The following is a 19979-nucleotide window of genomic DNA, read 5'->3' on the forward strand; positions in this document are numbered from 1 at the left end:
GCAGTCCCCCAGGGCCCACGCTCAGAAGGACCTCACGTTTGCTGTAACACTCTGCTGCCCCTTATCTCCCATCGGGCCCTGCAAATCAGGTAGCTGGGCCCACGGGCAAGTCACACTTGTGTCTGTGTAGGACTAAGGGTTAAGGCAGCAACTAAATGCTCGGGGTCTCAACTTACGAGGCAGATGCCTGATCTGTTCACTACATCAGACAAAACTCGGCAGAGAATTCTCCCCCCTCCCTCCCAGCCCCCCAGCATACGCACAAGCACAACCCCGGGCTTCCCCCTCGCACAACTGCCAGTCCCAAACTGTAGCTCCATCACATCCGGGCGGGACCACGCCATCACTTGGAGAAGCTAAAGAGTATCCCATTGCATTTCAGGGAAATAAATTAGGACTCAGCAGACAGGCTTACATGCATTTTTACCACGGTTCAGTGAATGCAAGAGAAAACTTCAAAATGAGAGTGAACAAGTGTAAGTTATGTTCTTTAGCAGACTTAACAACCACCATCAGAATAAGACAGAAAAGTCAAAAAGGAAAGGAAAACGACACTACACAAGAAGATGAAAAACTGCCTTGTAAGGTGGCTGTTTAAGTGAGGGTTAAGGAGGTTTCAGTGAGGTCTCATTAAGCAGAGCCTCTAGGACATTTCCTGCACATAATCCTCCTTTTCTCCTCAAAAACCCTCTTTTGTACACTCTTCTAGTCTTGCCCAGTAAGTTACAACCTTAAGTGGCATCGACCCCTCTGTTTACTTCAATGTCCCAAATCCATATGTTGGAGTCCTAACTCCCAGTGCCTCACAATGTGACTGTATTTGGAGACAGAGCTTTAATGAGGTGATTATGATAAAATGAGGCCATATGGTGGCCCCTACTCCAACATGACTGGTGTCCTTACAAGAACAGGAGATTCGGACATAGACGGGTACAGAGGGAAGGCCATGTGAGGATACAGGGAGAAGCTGTCTAAAGCCAAGGAGAAAAAGAGTCCTGAGGTTGATTGATTGATTGATTGATTGATTGATTTTGAGAGAGAGGCAGAGAGAGAGGGAGAGAGAGAATCCCAAGCAGGCTCCACACTGTCAGCACGGAGCCTGATGTGGGGCTCTAACTCACAAACTGCGAGATCATGACCTGAGCCAAAACCAAGAGTTGGATGCATAACTGACGGAGCCACCCAGGTGCCCCCCAAAAAGAGTCCTCAGAAGACACAAAACCTGCCAACACTTTGACCTTGGACTTCCAGCCTTCGGAATTGTGGGAAAATAAACTTCTGTTGGTTAAGACACCCAGTGTGAGGTACTTTGTTATGGCAGCCGGAGTGGAATAATACAGCTAACATCCTCAGAATTCTGGTTCTTGCACAGAGGCAAGCCTGGGCCTCCCACTGAAAAGTCTTTTATCAGAAGACACCTGAAAGAGGCATCTCTTCAGGAATCTGGTGCTTAGAAGCTTTCCACAGGCATTCAGCCAGGTGTCTCTTCTGGGGATTCGCTGCCTGTGTGTAGACAGAAGCCACTGTACTCTGTGGAAAGAAGGAGGGTATATATTTGGGTGTCATCAGTCACTCAGGCCAGCCCAACGTACCGAACTGCTCACATACTTCTGGGCCCTGTTCCAACCTCAAGAAAAGGCTTTTCTTAGTTGTTTTCTTAGTCCTTGCCCTGAGCAGCAAAGCCCACGCAAAGTCGGTCTTCTGCCCAATGTCCAGGCTGAATTAGCACCCCAAGTTCGCATAAACTGCTGGTCTACTTGTATTCCCTAAGGAAGTTCCAAGCCAAGAGTTGGAGATAGAGGATGTGTCTTACCATCTGGGTATTTCTAATTCCTGGAAGAATTATGTGGTGTCATGCAATTGGGCTCAAGGTAGGACTGACCAGAAGACCTTATTAGATCATTCCTAATAACATTTCCACAGAGTTCTCGCATTGCCAACACTGTGTTAAGCACATCACATACATTTTTTTTTCTCCCAAGAAAGATTTCTGTAACACAGAGGACCCAGACTACATTGAGAAAAGCAGCAAGAATCAGGTCCATGTCAGGGAAAGAGCTTTGCCAGGTGATCAAATGTTTTTTTCCATCACATATCAACTGCTTTTCACTGGATATGCACCTGTGTACCTGGACCATCAGGTACATAGTAATTCCTATCTCCTGAACCCACCCTCTCTAACATGTATTATTCAAGAGTAGTAGTTTTTAATGAATTTAATTACTTATACCCTGTCTTGTGAAAAGTATTTAAGACAACTCCTAGATGGATATATTGCATATGGCAGGATAGCATTCACTGATTCAGTATGCACTGAGTACGTCCTATGTCCCAGGCACTGTGCCAGGTCTGGAGAAACAGCAAGAAACAAAGACATGAAGACTTTATATCTACACACCTACACAATTTCTGGAGCTCCTCATGTCTTCGTGTGGATTCAAGTTACCACCTGGTGTAATTTAATTCTAGCCTAAAAAACATCATTTACTTACTCATACAGGGAATATCTGTTAGCAACACATTCCATCAGGGTCTTTGGGTAATATCCAGGGATATGTTTATTTCACCTTCATTTTCATTAATAGTTTTGCCAGATAAAGAGATCTTGGCTTACATCTGTTTTCTGTTTGAGTATTCTGAAGCTTTCCCTCCAGGGCCTCCAGTCTCCTTTGAATGAGAAGTCAGCCATTCATAGTTTTGTACTGTATTTGATGAGTTGTTTTCCTCTTGCTGTCTTCAGGATTACTTCGTTTTTGTCTTTTTTTACAAGTTTATTTATTTTGACAGAGAGAGAGAGAGAGAGAGAGAGAGAGAGAGAGAGAGAGAGAACCAGCTGGGGAGGGGCAGAGAGAGAGAGGGACAGAGGATCTGAAGCAGGCTCTGTGCTGACAGCAGTGAGCCCGATGTGGGGCTTGAACTTATGAACTGTGAGATCATGACCTGAGCCAAAGTCAGACATTTAACCAACTGAGCCACCCAGGCACCCCTCTGTCTTTGCCTTTAAGCGGTTTTTTTTATAATGTGTCTAGGCGTAGTTCTTTTTGTATTTATGATATGGGAATTCATTGAGCTTTTGGGCCTGTGGGTTAATGCTATTCATCAGATTTGGGAATCTTCAGTCATTATTTATTCAGATATTTTCCACTCTTTTCTCATCTCTTTCTGAGACTCCCATTACGTGTATTTTGGTGTGCTTAATATTGTCCCATGTCTCTAAAGCTCTGTTTTTCTTCTATCTTTTTTCTCTGTTTTGCAGATTATATCCTTTCTACTGCTTTATCTTCAGGTTCACTGATTCTATCTCCTGCCATCCCACATCTGTTCCTGGGCCCACTAGTGAATTTTTCGTTTTGATTATTGGTACTTTTCAGTAATCCAGTATTTCTGTGTGGTTCCCTTTTATAGTTTTTATTTCCCTGTTGAGATTCCATATTTGTTTAGTATCAGATTTTCCTTTAATTTTTAAAATATGGCTTCCTTTAGTTTCTCGAACCTATTTTAAACAGCTGTTTTGAAGTCTTCATCTGCTAAATTCAACATCTGGTCCCACTCAGAGTCAATTTCTATTCACTGCTTTTTTTTTTTCTGAGTATGAGTCACACTTTGCTATGTGTTTGCATGTCTTATAATTTTCTTTCTTTCTTTTTTTTTTTGGTGAAAACTGAAAGTTTCAGGTAATATTTGTTTTAGGTAGTATTTTAGTAACTCTGGGTTCTGATTTCTTTTCCTGAGGGTTTCATTTTATCATTTGACACTAATCTGCACTTGAATGGCAGAACCTCTCTTCCCCACATTTGTGTAGCTACTGATATGTGTGTGTGTGTGTGTGTGTGTGTGTGTATGTGTAGGTTTATTCTTATCATTTTTATTTCTTAGCCTTATTTCCTAGGGGTTGCCCTGTTTCTGTGTGGCCCAATGGTCAGCCAGTGAATTTGGGCAGAGGTTTTTCTCCAACACCACAGGCCTGTGAAGCTTCCATCCCGCACATAGATGCGTGTGAGGGTTGGGGATGGCGTCTGATGTTTAGCCAGTGCTAAATTGCTTTGGTTTTCACTTTCTGCTGGGCTGTCTAGGATCTCTCATGCACATGCACGTAGGTTCCCAGGAAGTCGGGGATGTGTGAGAGCCCATCTCAGTCTTTCTACGGCTCTCCCATTCCAAGATTTCCTCTTAAATTTATGGCTGGTCTGTTGCTTACCCCAACCAGGAGCACATTCTCACACCTGCAGTGCAGTGAAGTTTCCCCATTAGTTTCCTGCCAAGTCCTCTGTTACTGTCCACACTGCAGCCTTTCGCCCTCTGCCCAAAATTGATTTGCTCCCTTTGGCAGCAAACTTGTTTTTTTGTTTTATTTTTTCTGGTCACCCCTTGCTGATAAAGCTGGGGACAAAATTAGGGAGGAGGGCAGGGATAGTAGCAGAACAGACAAAAAGGCTACAGGCCCCGCCATTCCTTCCTGAAGCTCTAGCTATTTTTCACGAGTAAATGCTTCTCAATTTGTTATCTGCCTTTGGCCAATTTCCAGGGCCCAAAAATGACTGGGTTTTTGTTTGGTTTGGTTTGTTTTTTCCAGTTTTCAACTTGTTCTGTGGGGAGTGGGTCCTCTGGACCTTTTTATGCTGCCATAGCTGGAAGGTTGGCCTCCAAAGTGCTTTTTCTTAAACAGTAAATGGGATGGAGCATAAATTTCCCAGTTGTCCACTTTCTCCACTGCCCCTATAGCCCTACACTTGTTTTGCTTCATTAATTTAAATTACCTGCCTGACCCTCGAAGGCATTTGAGCTTATGAATTATGGTGCACAAGGGTGACAGCTAGATAATGTCCTAAAAGTGTAATGGAATGTGCAAATAGTGCTAATCCTTCCACAAACATCTGCCTTACTAAAAGGCCTGTGTGCCAAATTCTCTGAGATAGAAACCCATTCAATAGGAAGTCCTCATCTTCAAAGGCCCTAAAAGCCTGGGAGAAATGAGGAGCATGGATACAAAGAGGTAGCTCACAATGTAATGCCTGCAGTACACGATACACACGGGAATGTTCTCTGTAGGCTGGGAAAGACAAGAAATGATTTCCTGAGTTTATGACATACAGACCCTTTACATGGCTCAGAAGGTTTCTTTTCAATTACTAAATATTACCTAGGTATTTTTTTTTAATTATTGTTTTTAATGTTTTTATTTTTGAGAGAGAGAGAGAGAGAGAATGCAAGCAGGGGAGAGGCAGAGATAGGGGGTCAGAGGATCTGAAGCAGGTTTAGTGCTTAGAACAGAGAGCCCGATGTAGGACTCAAACTCCCAAACTATGAGATCATGACCTGAGCCGAAGTTGGATGCTTAACCAACTGACTGAGCCCACCCAGCCTCCCCACTTAGGTTACTTTTACTTAGGTACTTGGAATTAACTTGCTTCAGCGTGGAATATTATGGAATGTTAGCGGCCACCTTGCTGTTGGTGATGGAAAGTGGAGGGTGAACAGAATCAAGAACCAGACGTAGACTCTAGTCCTACCTCTACAACTGCTTAGCTCCGAGACTCTGGGCGCATCATCTACCATTTTAAGAAAGCAGCTCCTGCCTCTGTAGAAGGAGGAAGAGTTGGGGAAAAGGAAATTTGCAGTTCTAGTGTTGTGTGGAAGGTAGCCTTTTTCCTACAGTCTTGAGATGATCTTCTCTTTGTTCTCAGGTAGGTAAGGATTGGTCACCAGATTTGCCCAAAGCAATAATCCCCAGAATGATTAAGTAGGGCCCCTCAAGGTTTCTGAGTTTATTTTAGTAACACGTATTGAAAACCTGATGACAATTATGACATCTTTACTGGGCTTGGGGGGAATGTTACTCATAAAAGCACAAAAGGTTGCACATAATGTCAGGGGACTGACACACCCCTAGAAACCCAAGTTAAAGACTCTTGAGAGAAAATGATGGAAAAGAGATCACAAAGAGCCTCAAATTCTTGGATTCAACTCTGGCTATTGTAAGCTTCTCGTTCGTTTTGGAACAAAGTAAAACAAAAGTGAAGGTTCGAATTAAAAAGTAACCTAGAAAAGTCTGTTCTAGAAAAACGAAACTTGTTTATGGCTGAGAAAGGCAGACTAGAGAATAAGAAATCCTCTCTTAACAGACTCCCCAGGCCAAAGGAGGAATGGAAAATTAAAGACATTAATACTTCCCATAGCAAAAGAAGGAAAAACTGCAGGAAATGATTAGTAAGACTGCAACAGCAATTATAACCAAAGACAGGAAACTGAACCAGGGGGGCTTAGCTCATTAGTTAATTTGAATGCAAAACTACAGGGGAGTGTTTGGGCTTGGATGCCTCAAGAAGGCTTTCATCCTTCCATAGCAAGAGTACTCTGAGATCATTTGAAGAGTCACAAGGCTCCATCATGCCTCTTCTTTTTGCCCTCCTCCTTTGGGAAAATGGACAAAAGATTCTGCCAGGTTAAGCGAGCGTTTTGGTTTTTTTTTTTAAGTATCTTCCACTGTTTTCTTCTTCTTCTTCTTCTTCTCCTTTTTTTTACTATTTATCTTTGAGAGAGAGAGGGAGAGAGAGAGAGAGAGAGAGAGAGAGAGAGAGAGAGAGATGGAGTGCAAGCGGGGGAGGGGCAGAGAGAGAGGAAGACACACAGAATCCGAAGCAGGCTCCAGGCTCCGAGCTGCCAGCACAGAGCCTGACGCGGGGCTTGAACTCACGAACCCTGAGATCATGACCTGAGCCGAAGTCGGAGGTTTAATCAACTGAGCCACCCAGGTGCCCTAGGTGAGGATTTGTTGTTTGAACTTCTAGAACATTTATGTTTGATGTTCATTTTGAAATCTAGACTAGATACTTTTATAGAGAACCTGCCCAAGACCTAGGGTAAAAACGTGTCTGATAGAGACCCACACTGAGGATAAAAGAGCCTGAGCCCAAGGGCCAGCAGGTTCCATGTTTGCTTTCACATTTAATGATGTGTGTTGCCCAGAGCTGGTGTGTCAAAGGTCAGAGGTAGCCAAGTACCCAGGGCAGGGGCTGTCACAGTCACAGGCAATACTGTCATAATCTGCGTGCAGTACTACAGCTGCATTTGGGGGCTCCCTTGGTCACTTGGCAAGGGGTATGGCATCAGATGCAGAAGGAAAGAACCCACAGCGCTTAAGGACTTTGGGAGCAAAAACTAAAATACAACAGCCTGCATGTTGGCACCCAGAGCTGTGCTTTTGCTATCTAGAAGGTCGTCGAAGCAAGCAGCATCTGAGCACGGTCTGAATCGTCTGGTAGTGGTGGATAGTGCCACGCAGGAATGCTTCCAGAGAGTTCCCGTGTCATCTCTGTTCCGTCCCCCAGTAACACCATTTCTGGATCAGATACAGCGGATCGGTCCATTTTAGGCAGCTCACTTGGAAGTTTTAGCACCTCTACATGGATATTGTAGTTAAGACCACCAGTGTTCATAAAGTTTCCATCCATTTCATTTGTTTTGAGTTTTCCACCAGTCACTGACAGGAGAAGCAATGGTGAGGCTGAGCAAAGTCTACCTAAACACGGCCCTATCTTCTCTCGAATTCCACATTTGCACATCCATCTGCCCACCTGAGCTCCACTTGAGTGTCTAATCAGGCATCACAAATTTAACAAATCTAAAACAGAACTATTTTTTTCATGTTTGCCTATTTATTTTTAAAGTGGGGCGAAGGGCAGAGAGAGAGGGAGAGAGTGAATGTCAAGCAGGCTCCACGCTGTCAGTGCAGAGCCTGATGCTGGGCTTGATCCCACCCACCATGAGATCACGACCTGAGCTGAAATCAAGACCCTCAACCGACTGAGCCACCCAGGTGCCCCCAAACAGAACTCTTGATTCTCTCCCCAAACCTGCTCCTTCTCCAAGTGTTCCTAAGGGAAAAACTTGGAAGTGCCCTTGATTCCTCTTACTGCCTCCCATGCCACATCCTATCCATGTCCCCTGACAAATTCTAGGCTCTACTCTACTTTTGGGGTCTGACCATCTCTCACGACCCCTTCTGCTACAGCAAAGTCCAGGCCACTGCTTCTCTCACCTGGAATAATGCAAGACCTCCCCTGGTCTACCTTGACTCTCTACACACTATTCTCCACATAGCAACAGTGATCCTTTGAATGCTAAGTTAGATCTTAACACCTCCTATTCAAAATCCTCCAAACATCCCATCTCTCTCTGAACTTAGTTGGTCCTTGCCATAGCCTGTGAGGCGGTGTTCCTAGCCGCCGTCCTGCCACCCTCTCCCTCAGCCCTTGCCCAACAGGCTGCCAGCCTCCATGCTGTTTCCAGAGCACTCCAAGCTCACTCCTACCTCGGGACTTTTGCACATACTGTTTCCCCTGCCTGGAGAGCTCTTCCCAAATCCCTCAATACCTGCGAGGCTCACCTCCTCACCTTCCTTCGGGTCTCTGCTCAAACATCATCTCATCAGAGATGCCTTCCCTACCACGCTGCCTAAAATAATAACACATTTTTGTCTCTCCCTTAACCTTCTTTGTTTTTTTTTCATGGCAATATCATTACCTAACATTACTATATATCCTATGTTTTTAAAATTATTTATTTGAGTGAGAATTTTTGTCTTGTTTCCCCGCCATGTCCTAGGACCAAGAATGTGTCTGGCATAGAATAGACATTCAATAAATATTTTTTGAATTAATGTTACTGGGTATTCTGCCTAAGTGGCTGTATACTGGTAATACTTATTTTCTTTTATATAGTGAAATATCATACATACAAAAGTACATACAATGCATATGTATGATTTAAAAAATCCCAAATACCCATGTATTACCAGGAAGTATATCAACAGTATCTTCTGAAGTACCAAAATAGATTTCAGACCAAGACAAGTCCAAATTCTTTCACATTATGAGTCAGTTAGGACTCTCTTTGATGTAAATATCAGAAAAGCTAACTTAAACTGTCTTAGACAATAAGGAGATTTATCATATAAAGCCTCATTAAGGAAGAAAAGAAAGAAAGAAGGAGAGAAGGAAAGAAAGAAAGAAAGAAAGAAAGAAAGAAAGAAAGAAAGAAAGAAAGATAGAAAGATAGATCCAGAGGTCAAGGGACCTTTAGGCAATGGTTAATCCAGTGCTTAGAAGATGTCATCAAACAGGGCACCTGGGTGGCTCAGTCGGTTAAGCCTCCAACTTCAGTTCAGGTCACGATCTTGCAGTTCATGAGTTCAAGCCCCACGTCGGGCTCTGTGCTGCCAGCTCGGAGCCTGGAGCCTGCTTCGGATTCTGTGTCTCCCTCTCTCTCTGCCCCTAACCCACTCACATTTTGTCTCTGTCTCTCTCAGAAATAAATAAACATTAAAAAAGAAGGTGGCACCAAAGAACTGTTTCAATCCTTCTCTCCATTCTGCCTTCATTGGGATCAACCTCATCCGAAAGCTAGCTCACTAATGGTGACAAGATAACTGCGGACAGATGCAGGCCATGTGCTCTGTTCCATGTCTAAGAGAGAGCAGGTATGCCTTTATCAAGGCATCATAAGCTAGAGATGCTGAGAACACTCTGATTGGACCTTCTTGGGTCCATATATCACCTCTGGACCAATCACATGCCTAGGGGAATGCAACGTGCTGACTGGCTTAGCTATGCTCAAGGGCTCCAACCTCAGAGCCCCAGGTAGAAACATGTGGGTCCTCCAGCAGAAATCAGGGGCTGTTGGAAAGGCAGTAATGCAAGCTGGGGTGGTATTCATGAATGTCTACTGTACCGCTGTTCGCCAAAGATCCCCTGACACCTGAAGTTCACAGCCAATTGTATCTAGTTGTAGACATAGTCTAACAAGCTCGGCGTCTGCTCTCACAGCCCACGGCAAGGGGCAGAGACTCAAAATAGATAGACTGGCGAAAACAGGCAGTGGCACCAAGTAGACACACGATCCCTAAGAACATGATCATTTAGCCCTAAGGGGAAAAAAACCACAGTGGCTCATTGGTGACAGGACTGGATTACACCTCCTAATGCAACGGTAATATTATGATGACCCTACATCCAGTGGACAATGGTTAGGAAGAAAAAGGGATGTTTAACGGATTTTGAAGAGATTCTATCAAAACAGCGACTATTATAAGGTAGACACTCCAAGAGATAAGTTTCAGTCCTCCCAAATGAAGCCAACTAAGTGAGCTGCTGTTAGCTGTAATCATCAAAATTATAGTGAGAGGAGAGCCATCTTTTCAATGGGTTTAGGGAATTTCTACCTATTCCAGGCCTGTTATTAAAAGGAAATCATAGCAGTTTAATGAGCAAAATGAGTGGTTGGGGTTTTGTTTTGTTTTGTTGTTTTGCGGGAGGGGGTGTTGTTATTGTTTTTGTTTTTCATAAAAAGAAAGTAGTCCTTTTCAAACTCAAAAGCTAAAAGGGGGAACTTAAGCTTTGGCTCACTATCTTTCCCACTTCTAGTAAGAAGTATGTTGGGAGCGGCTGGTGGTTCAGCCCGTTAGACGTCCAGCTTTGGCACAGGTCATGATCTCACAGTTCATGAGTTCGAGCCACATACTGAGCTCGGCATTGGCAGTGTAGAGCCTGCTTGGGACTCTCTCTCCCTGCCCCACCCATGTGCTCTCTCTCTCTCTCTCTCTCTCAAATAAATAAATAAACTTTAAAAAATAATTTTAAAAAAGTATGTTGGAGGTAGATATTTACTTTATACTTACTGGGAACCTGAATTTATTTTAGCTTGAATGTCCCTGACTGCATTTTGAGCAAGGAGGCAGTGGGGAGCATGGCCCACAGGTTTGCACATGGAGAAATCAAGACACGAACTAATGAAATAACTCACCTCTGGGGCTCTGTGGGTCCACTCGATGGCAGAACTTCCAATGTTGGTCCAACTCTTATTTGTGTGAGGCTGCTGATTTTGTTTTCAAGTACTAAAAATAAAAAAGGGAGGAATCAAGATCTGAGACTAAAGAGGAGCCAGGACTCTACATGGGGACTCTGCATAGGGGATTTTGTTCCATTTGAAAACTCACTGCGATGTCCCACAGTCCACAATCACTTTTTTTCTTTAAATCTTTTACTTCTTCCATTAGGCAGACTTAATTAAGAGTAGAAATAGAGGCACATGGGTGGCTCAGTTGGTTCGGCATCTGAATCATTGTTTCCTCTCAGGTCATGATCTCACAGTTCGTGGGTTTGAGCCCCATGTTGGGCAGTACAGAGCCTGCTTGGGATTCTCTCTCTCTCTCTCTCTCTCTCTCTCTCTCTCTGCCCAACCTGCTCATGCTCTCTCTTTCTTTCTCTCTCTCTCTCAAAATAAAATAAGTAAACTTAAAGACAGTAGAAATAGCAGGCTGTTCCCCAAGTGATACAATCTGAGAGCCACTTGAGAAAGGTGTTCACTCTGCATTCTCCACCACCATTATGAAGTCCCACCAGTAGAGATTGCTGGCACGGAGGTGGGAGGGACAAGGTATTTTTCCACTTTCAGGGGCCTCCTAATAAATGGTATATATTCCTGAGAGACCTGATAAGACCTCCAGCTGCAAGAAGCAAGCTGAGAAGGGTATGTGGAAGAGAAGTAAAGGGAACAGAGTTAGACCAGCTGGTTACTTTTACCTTAATCCAGCTTTACCTACTATTGTCCTTAATCCCCCACCTTTCTGAGTCTCCCTAATCTGGAACCCTCCACCTAAACTGTCATTCCAGAGCACTGCAACCCTTGCCTTCCCTCTCTCCCAGGCCCTGTATGAGTCTGCTTGGAATGCCACAACAAGGTCCCACAGCCTGGGACGCTTAAATAACAAAAATTCACTTCTCAGCATTGTGGAGACTGAAGTCTGAGATCAAGGTGCGGACGGGGCTGGTTCCTTCCGAGGCCTCTTTCCTCGGCCACCTTCTCTTCGTATCTCCACAGGGCCTTCCCCCTTGTCTGGATCCCGATCTCTTCTTCTTTTTTTTTTTTTAATTTTTTTTTTAATGTTTATTTATTTTTGAGACAGAGAAAGACAGAGCGTGAACAGGGGAGGGTCAGAGAGAGGGAGACACAGAATCTGAAGCAGGCTCCAGGCTCTGAGCTGTCAGCACAGAGCCTGACGTGGGGCTTGAACTCACAGAGTGTGAGATCATGACCTGAGCTGAAGTAGGATGCTTAACTGACTGAGCCACCCAGGCGCCCCTCCCGATCTCTTCTAATAAAGATAGCAGCCACACTGGATTAGGGGCCACCTTAATGAGCTCATTTTAACTTAATTACTCTGTTAACAGTGGTCTCCAAATTTGGGCACATTCTGAGGTACCAGGGGTTAGGGCTTCACACGTGAATTTGGGAAAACCCAAATCAGTCCATAACGATATCTGGCCTTAAAGAGTCCCCTCAGGCGCACCCGGGTGGCTCAGTCGGTTCAGCATCCAACTCCTGGTTTCAGCTCAGATCATGATCTTACAGTTTGTGAGTTCAAGCCCCACATCGGGTTCTGTGCTACCGGTGGGAAGCCTGCTTGGGATTCTCTCTCTCTCCCTCTCTCTCTGCCCCTTCCCCACATGAACTCTCTCTAAAAATAAATAAACTTTAAAAAATAAATAAAGAGTCCCCTTAAAGCCTCTTGACTCCTTTTCTGAAATATTGACCCTGAATCCACTTCAAATTTACTGTAACAGGTTTCTTTGAGGCAGAATTTTCTAGTCTGAGTGGCACCCCTCCCCACCTCCCCAGCCTCCCAAAACACTAGGCAGGACACAGTATGTTTAAACTTGGAGGGCAACCTGCCTGCAGCTTGTGAGTTTGTTTGCTTGAACAACTGGGTTCCATGCGGGGTACCCTGAACGATCCCACGGGACAACTGTCTGGATTGGGCCTCTCTGGTGACAGGCACACAGGATTTCTGAGGAGCTGTGGGCCCAGGCAGAGAGCTGCCTCCTGCTAGCAGCTGACCAGAAACGCGAGCAATTGAGAATTAAAGGGAAAAATTGCCCCAGCACCGAAATAAAAGCAAAGGCCCTTGCTTCCTCCCTTGGTTGCATCCTGGGGATCACAGAGATCTCTACGGCAGCTAGCCCAGCTCTCTGATTGAGGCCATCCCTCAGGCTTTAGTTCTGAGGGATACCTGGGCTGCATACCTTTGTAAAAGAACATCCCTGTGTCAGGTTCGGACTGTCACTGAGCACAGGCTGGAGGTATTTGTGGAGTGCCATCACTCCAAGGCCCTATGGTAGGAGCAGCTCCCAGCTTTCAGCCTCTTCTCTGAGCTGTGTGACCACACCCTGATTCAGATAAACGGCCTCTCATCCCCCCGCACCCCACCCCATGCCTCGGCCCCACTACCCTGGTCACTGGGCTGGTTTCGGAGTCCAGAAAGCACGAGGTAATTTCTACACATATTCCATCCACTCAGTGGCCACCACGCCCAGGGGTGTCCTCTCCGCTGTTCAACCTGGAGCATTTAGGGCTGGACGGCAGTCCTGTGCAATGACCTTGAATCAGGGCCTCACAAAACAGTGTGCAGGCAGTCTCAGTAGTTCACAGATGCACCCTTAACTAACCCAAGAAAGCAACCTTCCCTGTGGAAGAAAGGAATACCATCTCCTTTTCTGGAAATCCTTAAAAATCGGTGAGAGGTTCATCTTGTTTGAGCTGGAGGACATGGGACTCCAGAGGGGACTGTCTCCTGGAGCCCGGCGTTCTCCTTGGATCTGCGCCCGGCCCCCTAACACTGGTCAAGCTCAGCAGGGACTCTTCCTCCGGACCTGGAACCGTGTCCCTCAGTTGTGGCCTCTCCCCCACCCGGCTCCCGTGCTGTTGGGGTCTCGCTGGTCCAAGAACACTGACCGTGCGCTTTGCTTGCAGTGACCCACTGGTGATACCACACTCTGCGGATCTCGTGCTCTGAGATGCTAATGCTCTGCCCACGCACGGGTTCCTGTGGGCCCCTGTAAGGGGCGAGATACATCAGTGGCTCAGAATCGACTCGACTCTCTAGACTCATCCACTGTGTCCTTTCCTCCTGGTTGCCATCACACTGGCTGACTGCACTGTCAGCAATCACCTTCCTGCTCCCTTGCATTTGCCCACCAGCCTTCTGCCCTCCCTTCTTGACCCCCTAGTCTCTTCCTTACCCCCTTCCGTCTGGTTTCCGTGTACGGCAAGTCAGTTTCATTTTAGAAATGGCGAGTTAATTCCATGTGCCAGGTGCCACGGGGAACGAATGCACGGCCTTGGCTACAGAGAGGTGAGATCTGTGGGGTGCACAGAAACAGCCACGCCACCAGGCAGAACATTCCAAGCCCTGTAAAAAGAGAAAGAGGAAGAAAGGAGAGGTAGTTGTTTGGGGGACACTCAGGAAATCGCCATGAAGGAGGTGGCATTTAAGATGAGCTTCAAGGACCAGCGAGGTCTTTGACAGGCCAGGACGTGAGTCATCCCTACAAGCGGGGCAGGTGGGGGGCGGGGGTGGGCAGGGGCAGCACAGAAAGTATCCAGGCTGCAGAAGAAGGGAGAGATTTGAGGGAGGAGGGGATGTGGGGGTCAGATGGAGAGGAATGTCGCCCTGGAGAGGCCGGCTGAGCCTGGTGAGCCACTGAGTGAATGAGCAGGACCCACTGGGAGGAGTATTTACAGGTCAGTAACTTCTCACCGACTAGGCTTTGTTCCAACTCGACTGCTTAGTAATCACAAAGGAATTGAGTCATACAACTGCGAGATCCCCAAGTTCTTTTATGTCAACCTTCTTGGTCCTGGGGCATTCGTGAAAACTGAAAAAGTATAATTCAGGGGGCTCATAATGAGTCAGTGATTTCGGAATCTGCATGTGAGCAGGGTCAGGAGTCTTCTTTGTGAGTCTCCCCTAAGGAAAGTGTGAGCACCTGCCAGGTCATCCAAGCCTGGGGAGCGGACTGGGGTGCTGCCCGCCCCTCCCCCAGCCCCCCTCTGAAAGCCAGGGGCTGCTCCAGCAGCTGTGGGGGGGGGACCTCGGGCCCTCCCACCTCAACCCCTCTCCTCATTGGCTCTGACTTGGGGGAGAACTGGGTCATCACTTCACCATCCTGAGACGGCTGCCAAGAAGGCTCTGTCCCCGGAGGACAGTTTTGGCTGTTCCTGGAAGGCAAGCGCAGGTGAAATGGAAGGCGGTGGAGATGGCAAACAGTGCGTCAGGGGATAGCGATCAGGGCTATCCCCTGATAGCCCTGAGGAGGGTGGTCACCACAGGCTGCTGCTGAAATGTCACACTGCGCTGGCACACGCCGGTCCTCCTGTTTCAGTTACTAGATACTTTTTCCCTTATTTAAACATATCCAGTCGATGCCATCCTGCAGGTATCTCTTCACTGGGCAAGAAGACAAAAGCTATATGTTTTTAAAATACATTTAAATATGCTTTTCCCTCTGCAAGCCAATGTGTATGGCTTTTTTCTTTTCTTTTCTTTAAATGTTTGTGTATTTTTGAGAGAAAGAGTTAGAGAGCAACCATGGGAGGGGCAGAGAGAGAGGGAAAGAGAGAGAGAGAGAGAGAATCCCAAGCAGGCTCCATCTGTCAGCACAGATCCCCATGCGGGGCTTGAACTCATGAACCATGAGATCATGCCCCGAGCTGAAACCAAGAGTCGAACACTTAACCGACTGAGCCACCCAAGTGCCCCTATGGGTTTTTTTTTCAATTAATTATTTGAAATATACTTTGCCAAAAATCATAGCCTGTCATCTTATAGCCTTGTTTTAATAATACACTGCTTTTAGGGACGCCTGGGTGGCTCAGTTGGTTGAGAGTCCAACTCTTGATTTCAGCTCAGGTCATAATCTCATGGTTCGTGGGGTTGAGCCCTGCATAGGGCTCTGTGCTGACAGCTCAGAGCCTGGAGCCTGCTTCAGATGCTGTGTCTCCCTCTCTGTCTGCCCCTCCCCTGCTTGTGCTCTCTCTCGCTCTCTCTTTCTCTCTCTCTCAAATATAAATACACATTAAAAAAATTTTTTTTGAAGCTATTTTTTTGATAATTTTTTTAACGTTTATTTATTTTTGAGACAGAGAAAGACAGAGCATGAACGGGGGAGGGGCAGAGACAGAGGGAGACACAGAATCGGAAGCAGGCTCCAGGCTCTGAGCCATCAGCCCAGAGCCCGACGCGGGGCTCGAACTCAGGACCGCGAGATCGTGACCTGAGCTGGAGTCGGACGCTTAACCGACAGAGCCACGCAGGCGCCCCCACATTAAAAATTTTTTAATAATAATAATGCACTGCTTTTATAGCAACTCTACCTGTCAGGCAGTGTCCCTGAATTGGCAAAGGTTTTTCTTGTTTTTTGAAGAAAGCTACAGGTTGGGGATCAGGAGCCATGTCCTTCTTCTGGTTCTCTTGGAGCTTCAGTTTCTCCATCATCTACTTAATGAATTAGTGTTGGAAAAACATTCTGAGACAGAGGCATGAAAACCACTATAGGGCCACAGGTACGGAAGTAGCTCATCTTAAGCAAAAGAAGCATTCCTGTGTGCAACATAGGCTTTTTTTTTTAACATTTATTTTTGAGAGACAGAACATGAGTGGGGGAGGGGCACAGAGCGAGAGGGAGAGGGAGGGAGGGAGGGGGAGAGAGAGAGAGAGAGAGAGAGAGAGAGAGTCCAAAGCAGGCTCCAGGCTCTGAGCTGTCAGCACAGAGCCTGAAGTGGGGCTTGAACCCAAGAACCGGGAGATCATGACCTAAGTCAAGTCAGATGCTCAACGGACTGAGCCACCCAGGTGCCCCAAAAACAGTCTAGTTGCTTAGAGATACATTAAATTGAAAAAAAAATCTTGACCATGTCATTAACATTCCTTGAGTAAATGTAGCTAGTGTTTTGTAAGGATATTCTTTTAATGTCCCTTGACCTTGGGCAAAGATTCTCATGCATATGAATCACCAGGGGACTTCCTTCTCACCCAAAACTTGGACCTTATGAGACTTTGCTCTTCAAAGTGTGGTCTTTATGACAGCATCATTGGCATGCCTTAGGAGCTTATTAGAAATGCAGGATCTCAAGCCTTACTCCAGAATGCATCAGGACCTTATTTTAACAAGATTCTCAGGTGATTTGTATGCATATTAAAGTTGAGAAATATGGCTTTAAGTGCAGAATATTTGAAGTCTTTTTTTTAATTTAATTTATTTTTTTTTAATTTACATCCAAGATAGTTAGTATATAGTGCAACAATGATTTCAGGAGTAGATTCCTTAACGCCCCTTACCCATCTAGCCCATCCCCCCTCCCACAAACCCTCTAGCAACCCTCTCTGTTTGTTCTCCATATTTTAGAGTCTCTTATGTTTTGTCCCCCTCCCTGTTTTTATATTATTTTTGCTTCCCTTCCCTTGTATTCATCTGTTCTGTGTCTTAAAGTCCTCCTTGGGGCGTCTGGGTGGCTCAGTCGGTTGAGCGTCCGGCTTCAGCTCAGGTCATGATCTCATGGTTTGTGAGTTCAAGCCCCGCATCAGGCTCTGTGCTGACAGCTCGGAGCCTGGAGCCTGCTTTGGATTCTGTATCTCCGTCTCTCTGCCCCTCCCCCACTCACGCTCTGTCTCTCTCTCTCAAAAATAAATAAACATTAATAAAAAATTTTTTTAAGTCCTCATATGATATTTGTCTTTCTCTGACTGATTTCGCTTAGTATGATACCCTCTAGTTCCATCCACGTAGTTGCAAATGGCAAGATTTCATTCTTTTTGATTGCCAAGTAATACTACATTGTGTGTGTGTATATATATATATATATATATATATATATATATATATATATCTCACATCTTCTTTATCCATTCATCCATCGATGGACATTGGGCGCTTTCCATACTTTGGCTATTGTTGATAGTGCTGCTATAAACATTGGGGTGTATGTGTCCCTTCAAAAACAGCACACCTGTATCCCTTGGATAAATACCTAGTAGTGCGATTGCTGGGTTGTAGGGTGGGTCTATTTTTTAATTTTTTGAGGAACCTCCATACTGTTTTCCAGAGTGGCTGCACCAGCTTGCATTCCCACCAGCAGTGCAAAAGAGATCCTCTTTCTCTGCATCCTCGCCAACCTCTGTTGTTGACTGAGTTGTTAATGTGAGCCATTCTGACAGGTATAAAGTGGTATCTCATTGTGGTTTTGATTTGTATTTCCCTGATGATGAGTGATGTGGAGCATTTTTTCATGTGTCGGTTGGCCATCTGGATGTCTTCTTTGGAGAAATGTTTATTCATGTCTTTTGCCCATTTCTTCACTGGATTATTTGTTTTTTGGGTGTTGAGTTTGATAAGCTCCTTATAGATTTTGGATACTAACCCTTTATCTGATATGTCCTTTGCAAATATCTTCTCCCATTCCGTCAGTTGCCTTTTAATTTTGCTGATTGTTTCCTTCGCTGTGCAGAAGCTTTTTATGTTGATGAGGTCCCAATATTTCATTTTTGCTTTTGTTTCCCTTGCCTCTGGAGACATGTTGAGTAAGGAGTTGCTGCAGCCAAGGTCAAAGAGGTTTTTGCCTGCTTTCTCCTCAAGGATTTTGATGGCTTCCTGTCTTACATTTAGGTTTTTAATCCATTTTGAGTTTATTTTTTGTGTCTGGTGTAAGAAAGTGGTCCAGGTTCATTTTTCTGCATGTCGCTGTCCAGTTTTCCCAGCACCACTTGTTGAAGAGACTGTCTTTATTCCATTGGATATTCTTTCCTGCTTTGTCAAAGATTAATTTGTCATACATTTGTGGGTCCATTTCTGGGTTCTCTATTCTGTTCCATTGATCTGAGTGTCTGTTTTTGTGCCAACAACCTGGACATTCTTAATGCACCAAAGACCCTCACAACTTAAAGATACCTTGTAGTAAATACACTGATAAAATAAAAAATTATTTGGCCTTCTTAGAAATGTTTCAAACATTTGGAATTTCTTAACACAACTTTTTTTTTAACAGAGTGGAAGTTAGAATGGCTTATTCTTGATCATGTCTTCCCACTTATTAAATTAGATGACTCCTTCCTTACTAGTATATCCTAGTTAGCTCGAGTCAGATTTTAATTGCTTAAACTATTCAATTTATGAATCTACCGGGTCTGTTCCTCTTCCCAGGAGAGGAAGGGGAAGGGAAAGTCAATGAAAATTAAATGACCTAATTTTGCTCTTCTTCCTAAACTTGGGAAATGAGCTGATGAAAGACAAAACTCAAGCCTATTAGGGACTTGTTGGTATAGTTGTGCCCCTTATCCATGGAACACATTCCAAGCCCCCCATTGGGTGCCTGAAATCAGAGATGGTACCAAACTCCACATACACTACATTTTTTCCCGTATATACACAACTATGATAAGGTTTTAACTTCTAAATTAGGCACAGTAAGGGACTAACAACACGAATAATGAAGTAGAACAATGATGATATACTATAATAAAAGTTATGTATCATATCACGCTGTACTCGCTCTTCTTGTGATGACGTGAGATGATCAAATGCCTACATGATGAGATGAAGCAAAGTGAATGACATACCACAAGGCTCCTGGTGACCTTCTGACCATCCATCAGAAGGAGGGTCATCTGCTTTGGACCTTGACTGCGGGAGACCGAAACCATGGCTGAGGGAGAGGGAAGAATTACTGGATATGTCAACTGGCCCCGCGATCCTCAAATAGTTGGTTGGAAATGTGCATATTTAAATACCCCCATTGAGAATAATTTTTCTCCCACCAGAACGCATAGTTCCTAAGGGTTCGTCTGCCCTTCCTGAGAGAGACAGAGACTGAAGCGAACTCTGTGCCCTGGCCAGCTCTCCCTATCACCTGCATGGCCCACACTCCCTTTTTGTCCCCCCACCAGTCTGGTTAAGGGCTTCTGAGTAAAACCAAACGAAGACGTGAAGATGGGCAAGACGATGAAGCCTGTGTAGCATGAATCCTGTAGCCTTATCCCTTTACAGTTTCTGGGCTTTTGCTTCGACGCAGGGCTTCAGTCTGCCCTGGAAAGACGTGACACTTTACATAGGTGAGCTTGACTCAGAGAATTGCTCTGCTTTAGATCTGCC

At 45.2% G+C, this 19979-nt stretch overlaps 1 long non-coding RNA gene across 3 annotated transcripts in view; it reads right to left on the reverse strand.

Annotated features, from left to right (window-relative positions):
- Positions 1-1111: 1111 nt before the first annotated feature.
- Positions 1112-19979, reverse strand: part of LOC122472467 — a 28575-nt gene continuing 9707 nt past the window's right edge. For 2 of the 3 annotated variants that reach the window (XR_006294445.1, XR_006294447.1), the window contains exons 2-4: positions 14076-14245; positions 10801-10891; positions 1112-1530 (exon numbers count right to left, since the gene is read on the reverse strand). This is a non-coding gene — a long non-coding RNA (uncharacterized LOC122472467). Of the gene's footprint in view, positions 1531-10800; positions 10892-13788; positions 13890-14075; positions 14246-19979 lie in introns of all 3 variants that reach the window. The other variant, XR_006294446.1, reaches the window with a different exon arrangement.

The sequence above is a fragment of the Prionailurus bengalensis genome, chromosome B4 (genome assembly GCF_016509475.1).
Source record: "Prionailurus bengalensis isolate Pbe53 chromosome B4, Fcat_Pben_1.1_paternal_pri, whole genome shotgun sequence".
NCBI classification, from domain to species: domain Eukaryota; kingdom Metazoa; phylum Chordata; class Mammalia; order Carnivora; family Felidae; genus Prionailurus; species Prionailurus bengalensis.